The following is a 10,295-nucleotide window of genomic DNA, read 5'->3' as shown; positions in this document are numbered from 1 at the left end:
TAATCTTTTCATATTTGTGAGTAGTGCGTGTGTTCCACGAAACATCTCCATCAAAATATACACCTACGTATTGAACACACTAGACAGAGAAAATACGGCAGAGGAACAAGATGAACAATTAGTTATGTGTATCGTTATAAAGCAGTCATTCGGCACTGTTTTCAGTCGATTTTGGAAACTAGCCGGATTTTTACAGGGTTGATGGCTATTAAAGTTCTTCGAACAAAAGGGCTACATTACTGGCATCATTTTGAAACTTTAAGAGAGCAACAGAATAACCAGAGTTTCCAGACCACCAAGAGGGTGTCATCAGTATAGTGATCAATTTTCGAAGTTTTAACAACAGTAGTTAAGTCATTAACATACAAATCGAAAAGAAGAGGTGACAAGGTAGACCCTAGCGCCATACCTCAAAACATTGAGAGAACATCAGCATCAATAAGATCTTGCAACACGAAACAAAGCTTGATATTTATTCGGCTTCTTTTTGGGGTGTAAATAGCCTTTCACCTAAAAAATATTACCCTTTTCTTCGCACAAAACGCGCAACGATTACTTTTTGAGAACTGCATAAAAATATCTCGCATTTTTTGCGCTCTCTCCCAAAACAAAAATGCAAGGCGCCCTGGAAGTCTAATATGCGGCTGTTCGCGTAAACCTCGTCGGTTCGGGTAAAAGATTAATCGTTGAAAGTGTGCGATCGCCAAAGAAAAGTTTAGTTAATAGGCCAAAGCGGCCGATTGGGCTTCTATGTGAAGCCCTGTTCACCGACCGAAAAATTGTGCAACTTGAACTTGTGCAAGGCTGGAGAACCACCAGAGCTGGAGACAAACCTAGCTTCTCCCTACACTAACAGCGTATCCCAGGAGACCGGGAGCAGAAAGAGCAAGTCTACGCACGTTCCTCGTACGGCGAGCGGGAATCCAAGACTGTTACCATCGACATTAACGGTCCCCAAGACACCGTCGCCACCGAATGACTCAATCCCTCTTACGTTTTCACCGTCCAACACACGGAGGGCTTCCCCGTCTCAACAACCCCGCCCATGGAATTCTCAAGCTCAAACGACCAAAAACGTCACGTGGGCAAAACAACGGCCTCCGGGGGCACCCTCCAGCGACCGGTGCACCACAAGTCTGCCACGCCGTAGACGGCGATGACGAAGGCGGGAGCTCCTGATGTGGCGCAAGCTCACGCACAAGCCTGGATGACGCATGGCCCCCCTCAAGAGGCACACGCTCATGTGCGCTCAGTGCGAGGCGCCGGGCCCTTCCCGCGGTGCAAGTTCTTTGTATTTGTTGCTAACACCTATTCCTAAAGCCTTAAAATTTATACTGTTAAAAAGCACTATGCTCGAAACTTTAAAGTGCTTCCAAGTAATCGCCCGTGGCGCCTTGTATGCGTCGGCGGGAGATTGTCTGCTGGGTGATCTCAGAAAAGATCAAAAAACGTGCGACTAGTTGATGTTTTCATTAGGTTGAAAATTTAATACCATTCTCTGATTGTTCCAATGTCGAGATAAAGCAATATTTTTCGCAGGAAAGAGAAAGACCTTATCTAACTGTAAAAGACTTTGGAACGTGACAAGTGGCACCCCCGCACTTAGTGAGCATGCTGCTCGGCCAACGTTAGCGACGTTTATCTAGGAAAACATTTATGAAGAGAAATTCGTATATTTAGCGCTCAATTTTTGTGTGACGTAAATTTTTCTTAAAACGTTTCGCTGCTTTAAAAAAATAAACATGGTTGAAAATGGCATGCCAATTACGGGTGACAGCGAAATTTTCTTCGAAGTTTTAGCCTAAACATTGCTAAAAGTACTGAAATTATAACGTTCGATTTTTGATTGATTGATTCTAGGGTTTAACGCGCCGACGCAACGCAGGCGATGAGGCGCGCCGTAGTGGAGGGCTCCGGATTAATTTTGACCACCTGGGGATCTTTAACGTGCGGCGGAATCTCGTACACACGGGCGTTTTTGCATTTCGCCTCCATCAGAAAAGCGGCCGCCGCGGCCGGGAATCGAACCCGCGACCTCGTGCTCAGCAGCGCAACGCCTTAGCCACTGAGCCACCGCGGCGGGTAAAGTTCGATTTTTACTCGGGTGCGCTCCTCACAGCTGTAAAGAAAATCACAAAATATTTCAATTGTATACTGAAGGGCTGTGATGGAAAGGGTACCCAAATTCCAAAAAACTGAGTAACAAAATTGAGGAGTTATATAAACAAACACATCTTCGCTGTTTCTCACATTCTCCAGAGATATAGCTCTTTACATGCACCCGCATTATTATTAAAAGATCTGGCATTATTGTGTTTCTGCAGTGTGTACAGTGTGAGACAGGAGCCCCATCCTTCGTGCTGTTCACTACACAAAGAGTAGTAATAGTGATTTCCCTCGGAAGGGTATAAATATGTGGATTTTGCCTGAAAGACAAATGCTCCCTCCACGGATACCATATGTGAGAATGCAGCAGAAAAAAATTCCCCGCATTTCCCCGAGGGGAAGAATGTGAAAGTGCGAATGCACGAGTTGAATTTGCGCGGTTCGGTAATGTTCGCGAAAGAGAGATCACACACACACACACACACAACTACAAAGAAAGAAAGATGCATTTATTCACAGACACCTATTTGTGTTGTCGTTGTACTTGATTGCTAGAGCGGATCTCAGCTTTGAAATTTCGTGTCAGTACTCCTTTAAGCGGGTGCATTAGCCCTTCTCACGCCCGATTCCTGGCCAATCCCCCACGTGGGTATGTGTCATGTCAGCGGCCAGGCAGCGCGCGCCCATCTCCCCCCGTTGCTAGGGAAGACGAGGAGCGCGCGCACCCGCAGCTGTTGCTATGCGGACTACGGCGGCGGACGATTCAGGCTCGCTTAAGAAGTGCATTCGCACTTAAAATAGCTTTTTAATGTCTACGCTGACACCAACCAATCTCCGACCTATTTCACGTCTGTAGATTGGGTGTAAAACGAGAAATCTCTTAGATTCACCTCATATTTAGGAAAAGCAGTGTTTTAATTTTTCTGCAGCTCTCCCAACTCCAAAAATTAACTTTGGTTTACAACTATAACCACCTTGCATCATATCGATACTAGATTATCTACAGCGCGATAATAGAGCGCTGTGAGCCATGCTCCTCGCAGACTGCTCATACCGTAAATAATGGTATAGCTACATCTGTAATATATATCTGTTTCTTTTGTACACAAGGATAAACTACAGATGACATGATATCAGGCAGTGTACACTAAAAAATGGCAATTTAAAAGTTGATGTCAGATGCCATCAGCAGTCTTCAACCTGTCAAAATAGTATACAGCTATTTAGCACCTGTCTAGCTAATGTTGCTAGCCATATGAATATTTAGACTTTTCATGCAGGTACACACTGGCCGTTCTGCATGTAGATCGCGTGTACCTGCTGCTGCTCACCTTATTTTGTGCCAGAAGTGCAGGACTTATTTCTGGTAGCGCATATACTTTTCATCATTCCTCTTTTGTTAAGCCACGGTAGTTGAACACTCCACTTGTCTCCACGTATGGGAAGTGTGCGCACTTGACTTTCTTAGGCAAAAGTTGCTATGTTGCTATGTTTGAGCAATTATGAATTCGAATTCTTGAGATATCCCTTATGTCGTAAGAATCTAGCTTTTAAGGTCATGTGGTGCCTTTACAGCTTTGCCTGACTCCCACGTGACCAGCACAATTTGCCGTCCCAACCAACCCCAAGCTTTTCTTGTTCAGAAATATTCACTCTTTCAGGGATGAGAGACTTGCCTTTTGTGTACGTAATATTTACCCCAGTAACTCTGGTTGGATGGTGTTGTGAAAATGACTGCACGAGTTAATTCACTGCATCTGTAGTTAGCTTGCTCGCATTTTCCGTGTATGAAACCTAAATGCGCTAGTTCGTATAATAGTTGCAGGAGCACATTTCTTGCCGTCGATTACATTTACCTCATTCATACTGCAAGAAGTAAGACATTAAACGTGGCTAGCCCAGAGCTGTACAAAAAGGAGATTTGCTTGTATATGCGGAATTCTGTAAGAATTGACTTTGTGTTGAAGTGTTTCTTCGCAAGTTTCCTTGCGGTTGACTTTCGGTTGACAACTTCACGTGAGCATTGTTGAAGTATAACCGCTCTGCACGGTTTGCACTCCCCAATCAGCGCCTGACGCGTGTGCGCGCGTGAAAGTCAGCAAAGGTGTAGTTGCTACGGGGAGCCAAATAAACGGTATTCCGGGCAAACTAAAAAAACCAGAGTGTTTGCAACTTCTCCTATTGTGAAATATTTGATTCAAAGGGCCAATGCACTGCATTTACTATTGCGATTTGCCCGGATCCTGTATGTTAGCGATATGAATGATCCCGGTAAGACCAAATAGCTTATCAAACGGCAGAGCGTGAGTGCTTTAAGGAGTCAAGAGGAAGCTCTAAAAATTGAACCTGAAGAGCATCGTTCCCTTTCGTGAATAACTGCACGCTTTTTCAGAGTACGTTCAAGCGGTTTTGTGTAGGAGTGGGGCACTGTACACGCGTTAGCATCGACATGATGCAAGATGTTTGTACGTCTAACCGAAGCCAATTTTTTCGTCAAAATGTTCGATGAGTTTCACATCAAATAAGATAGCGTTTTTTTTAATATAGAGCTGAACCTGCGACCCTTGAATTATTCCCAAAATTTATAGACTTTAATTAAGGTGAAGATTGGTTGTTATAGTAAAAATGCGGACATTAAAAATGCAATTGTCCTGTTGTATTCTCACGTATTGTATCCGTGGAGGGAGCATTTCTGTTTTACAAAAAACATACGTAATATATTGTCACGAAGCCAAGGACGACCCAGTTGTCTTATATGATAAACAAATTCATTGGAGCGAAGTTGTGCTCCCATAACAACTGAAAAGAATACAGAGGCGGTGAAGCAGCGGTCAACAAAGTGGCTTGCGCAGGCGAGTGTCGCCGAATCGAATGCCGCGGCGTCTGCTCTGCAGGCTTTTATCTTTCGGCGCGAGTGTTTGTGCAACTGTCGATTCTTATCTAGAACATTGTAGATCACAGAAGATTATTTTGGGCTAGCGACGTTAGGGCGAAAGAGTCTGCTTATCTGAATGTGGCAGCCCGTGCGGCATAAAAACAAAGAATGGAAGACGCGCTTTGCTTAGAACGCAGATAACACAGTCGGGCATGGCCCGGCAGTAAAAACAAGCAATAAACAAACGATAAATAAACAAACCCATACATGTTTCGCGGCATTATACAATTACGAGGGAACTCGCCACAACTACCGTACCTCGTTGACATCCGGGCGAATAGAAACTTTTCTCTCGCGCTGTACATGTTCCAGGAACAAAAGCGTGCCTCATCTTTTTGATTATAATGCACGTACATGTATACGCCTGTATCTGGTAAGAATTTGAAAACAATCAAAGATGTGTTTTTCCTCTATGTGGTCCTTAAATTTCTGTTTTTAGTTTTGTCATCAAAACTCCGTGATGATTGCATTTCAACCATACAGTAAACAATTATACTTTTGGGTGTTTGTATTTATAAGTTTAGAAAAACCACGCGAGAAATATTCCACGTTTGTAATGTAAGTACTTTTTGTAATATTTTTTCCTTCAAATCCCCCCCCCAAACAAAAATTGCGCTGTGAGTCAAAGCTGACGTTTTACAGCGGATAATGTATATTTTTACCGCAGCACACCTGTTTTGGAACAATGTACACCAGGAGCAACTTGACCATAAAATGTGTGTACTTCCCTTTATAAATATGTTCGCAGATAGACGGCGCTGAGTTTCGCAGAGGCGCCGTGTATGTAGAGGTGGGGTCCACCTTGTCGCATTCTAAAATTTTGAGCAGTTACACAAAATTTTTCCCTTGGCATCTTTTAGTGTATCTCGACATAGGAATAACCAGGGAAGGATGTAAAACCTTTATGAGCAAACTGAAAAGATCGGCTATCAACATTTTTTTTAATCTTATCTGAAATCAGCCATGCAGTTTTGTTCAGGATTTTTTTTCTTTCATTTCAATCATCGGGTACTCAAGGTATCAGAATGGCTCCCATTTTGCTCCTGTGGAGACGAGTGCTGCAACTCCCCAGTCCATTAACAGTGAGCTGTTTAGGCCGAGAGGTATCTGTCTTTCACACCAAAAAACCTTTGGGTGCGGGCGTTAAGTGGCGAGGAGGCATGGCGCGCACGAGCAGGTGTTGCAAAGGCGCGCCTAAAACGAAATCTGGTTAGAGAGGAACCGGTATATGAGAGCCCGGAGCTTTACGCCCCGTAAACGCCCTTCTAACTACTGGGCCACCCAAAAAGCCTTAGGGCTACGGGTTAGTATCGGCGGGTAAAAATAACATGTGCAAGCAATTTTCACAAACAAAAGGTTATACTGGCATGTGGTGCGAAACGCCTATAGGGTAAAGTTTAAATAGTACTGTTCACAAGTATAAGAGCCAACTGGATTAATTTTGAAGCGCAGCAAATAAATAAACCTTAGAGCAAATTTAGGCGCCCTTAGCTAGAAAGAACCATTTCATCATGCCTTCCAGGCCATCTTATCACCAGACGAGAAGGCAAATGCACAAGTATTTGGGAGGTTGAAAATAAATAATAAAATAACAAAAAAACGATAACCTATCCCCCCGAGATTTACACAAGAGAAATCAAATAAATGACCGCCGCCCTTATAACGATTGATTGATTGATTGTAGGGTTTAACGTTCCGACGCAACGCAGGCGATGAGGCGAGCCATAGAGGAGGGCTCCGGATAAACTGACCACCTGGGGATCTTTGACATGCACCGAAATCTCGTACACACGGGTGTTTTTGCTTTTCGCCTCCACAAGAAAAGCGGCCGCCGCGGCCGGGAATCGAACCTGCGACCTCGTGCTCAGCCGAGTAACGCCTTAGCCACCGAGCCACCGAAGCGGGTACCGTTATAGCGAAAATAGACGAACTAGGGGAAAAAATGCTTCCCGCGGTCGGAATCTAGCCTGAGTTCTCCAGATAATGAAACAAAATTCTCACCGACTGAAGTTGTGGCATCATCTCTCGCGTGCTCTTCAACTCGCGAGTTGACATTCCTTCGTGCCTGAAGAGGGGAAAACAGAAGCTGAGTTCGCGCTACCGATGCCGGGTTTCTTGGAGCCAGTTGTCGCGGGTTTCTGCGCGTGCTAACGCGGTCCACTTTGGGAGAGATGCGAAAGCCTGCGGAGAAAACGATCCGGACCTGCCAACCATGGAGAACTTTCAGCCGCAAGTCTGGAAATTCAGACGAGGCGCGACAGCCGTGTCTCCAAAAAAGAGAGAGGGACGACAAATCCGCTGTTTATCCAGCCTTGCACCACTAGTGTAAGCTGTGCCGAACTATATGTGTTGTAGCTTCCAGGTGTTCCTCTAGAGCTTTGAATGCAAAGTCATTTCCGCATGGAAGTAGTCTTCCGTCCGCCGGCTTCAGTATAGAAGCCGAAACGTTCTCTTTTTTTTTGTAACCATCCTTTGGTCTGCGATCAGACGTATTCAACAATAACAACCCCTTTTGACTGCCGATCCAATACCATGGATTGTAAAACATACACTTATCCCGGTAAAGAAAAGTACCAGACAGGTATCTTAAGCGTCGTGGAATTCTATGTCCTCATCAATCAATGAAAGTTGTTCTTTGAAGCGGCCATAACTATTCAAAGGTGTTGCTAATACCCAAAGTAATGACTAGAACATTACCTTGATTGTACCGTGTGAAAGAAAAGACGAGGAATAAATTTCATATTACCCAGCGGAGTAAACAAAAAAATTATCTGCAGGTCCGCTATGGGGCCCTGGGCCGAAACACTGTATGGAGTTCTGTTCAGACACATTGAAGATCTTTTAGTTGGCTTTACGGCCCGCGCTGGCGGAAGGCCCGATACGCAATTACAGTCATTCGAATTTTACTCGATATTACGCGTCAGCGCTGCCCGGTGTAGAAGGGCGCCAGCGCTCTGCGCAAATGAATGCAAACTTGTGCAGTGAAGAATGAAATTTGGGCTCGTTGGTGTTGAATTGGAACTATTTTAGCAGCAAGAGAAGGACAGGGACTTAGAAAGAAGTAGACCAGAAAATCGCTAGAATTCAAATGAAAAGCTTTGACTTAAGACACGTAATATATGAAAAAGCTAACAGACATAGCTAACAGGAATATAAGACTTAGAAATTATAAGAAAAAATTGCGCCCACCTCCCCGCGAGGTGAACCCTGTGTAGATGCGACGCGACGCATCGTGGGTTTCACTTGGTGTTTCCGTTGGATTGATTCTCAAATCGCGTGAAACGTGTCAGAAACGCGTATGGTTATTATGTTTTATGATTATTATTATGTTTCATTGGCCAATCTTGGTCAATCTCTCTAAGTGGAGTGATTGGGGCTTCGCTGTCGCAACGACCTTTACTCTATCATTGTTGCTGTAAGTGGGAGCTTCTAGTCTTTTATTGCAAGTGTTAATCATTGCCCCATCATGCGTTGTATCAGTAGCTTCTTGATGTAGTTTGAATTATTCAAGGATATAATGCGCGTTCGTAGCATTTGATTCCGTCTCGGTTTTGTGGCGCAGTGGAAAGAGCAGTAAGTGCTTCATGTACCTCGCGCTCCGCCAACAGGTTCGTGGGATCGAAACCGGGCGCCGCTAACTATTATTTTATAGTGTAGGGGGAGGGGTGTGGACGGACAACAACGCCATATGGAGGGACAAGGTGAGTTAATGAGATGCAGTTGCATCTAAAAGATGAAAAACAATCTACAGTCATAGATTCGTGCAATCCCCCACGGCCAAGCTAAGTCACGTTCACGCGTCTTTGCAAGAAGCTTGGTTCTTTTGCTGTAAGAGCGATGGAAGACACGCTGACACAGTTATCTGGCTTGCTGTGAATATGGAAGGCCTCACAAATATCTCGTCTCACTTGGTCGCGCCCTCTGCCAAAGACACGTTTGGCATCAAATGCTGGGACACATCCTGGAGAGTGCTTTCAATGCTCGGCTAAGTGCCCTCCGCCACCCCCGCAGCAAGCGATGACACCGCAGCTCTGTGCTGCCTCTGACGGTCGTTTATACCGCGCCCCATCTGCCCTACTAAGCATTTGCCGCAGGACACGGGAGTGCTGTAAACAACGCACATTTTACAGGTTACAAATATGCTTTTTTGTGTAGCCTTGCCTCTTATTCTCAAAGACGGCTTGGCACATACGCATCAGCTTTCCAGGAGCAGTCGCCAGTACATCGATACCGCATTATCTTACTACTTTTTTCAAGCCGTGCGTGAGCTGGTGAAGATATTACTACCTGCCACAATATTGGTTGGCAGGCACCGTCTCGTGTTGTACAACGGGTATCCGCCTTAACCTTCTCGATAAGGCTTTCAGCGACAGAGGCAACGAGTTCCCGAGAGAGTTAAGAACACTTCAAGCGGGCCACTTGCGCACCCATACTTTCAGCAACCCTGTGCGAGCATAACTTGTCTAGAGAGCTGCGCAAACGGTTCATCGCTATACTGCACTTCACCACCTTCGAGTGTGTCAAAGTGTAATTTAAAATCTGCTTTTTAGAGCGGGAGTGGTATTAGAGCGGGAGTGGTAAAAGAGCTCATCACGCAACTCCAGGTTCACATCTAAAAACTCTATCTAAAAACTCTATACTGCCGTTCAGTGGCTCCTCATCAGTGAACATTAAGCATTTCAACACTACTGAAATCATGCTAAAACTCTTTTTACCATATGCTGTCTGTCTTGACTGCTCTTCCTTTTCGCAAAAACTATGAAGTCATCCACATATCTAAAACACTTCATGGTACTACGGTAAAGGTACGCTTCGATACGTGTCTCACAGTAGGCTAAAAATATTTCGCTAAGCAAAGGGGAACTACATGAACCAATGCACACACGACCCCGCGGCACAAAGTAGCTGTGATTAAAGGAAAGATAAGTGGAATCAAGGTAAAAGCTTAAACGGTTCATTAAAATTGATGGTAGACAACCCGCTAGCAACATTGAATGTGTTTGGTCCAGTCTCTTCAATTAAAGTCCTCCCTGTGTCAACCTTTGAGCTTTGAGGAACACTGCAAAACAAATCCTCAACGTAGATTGAGAACGCAAACTTAGTTTCACTACTGCCCAATTCTTATGCAAATTCCGCTAGCTCAATAGAATTGCGGATACGAAGCGGGTCTTCCACGGAGAGGCTGTTTAAATGCTTTTGAATAAACTTAGACAACGCCCTTCTATGACCCCTTCTCAGGAACAATGGCCCTTCG

The sequence above is a fragment of the Haemaphysalis longicornis genome, unplaced genomic scaffold (assembly GCF_048455015.1).
Source record: "Haemaphysalis longicornis isolate Haplotype H1 unplaced genomic scaffold, Haemaphysalis longicornis Haplotype H1 scaffold_2, whole genome shotgun sequence".
Classification (NCBI taxonomy): Eukaryota; Metazoa; Arthropoda; class Arachnida; order Ixodida; family Ixodidae; genus Haemaphysalis; species Haemaphysalis longicornis.
This window is presented reverse-complemented; position numbering follows the sequence as displayed.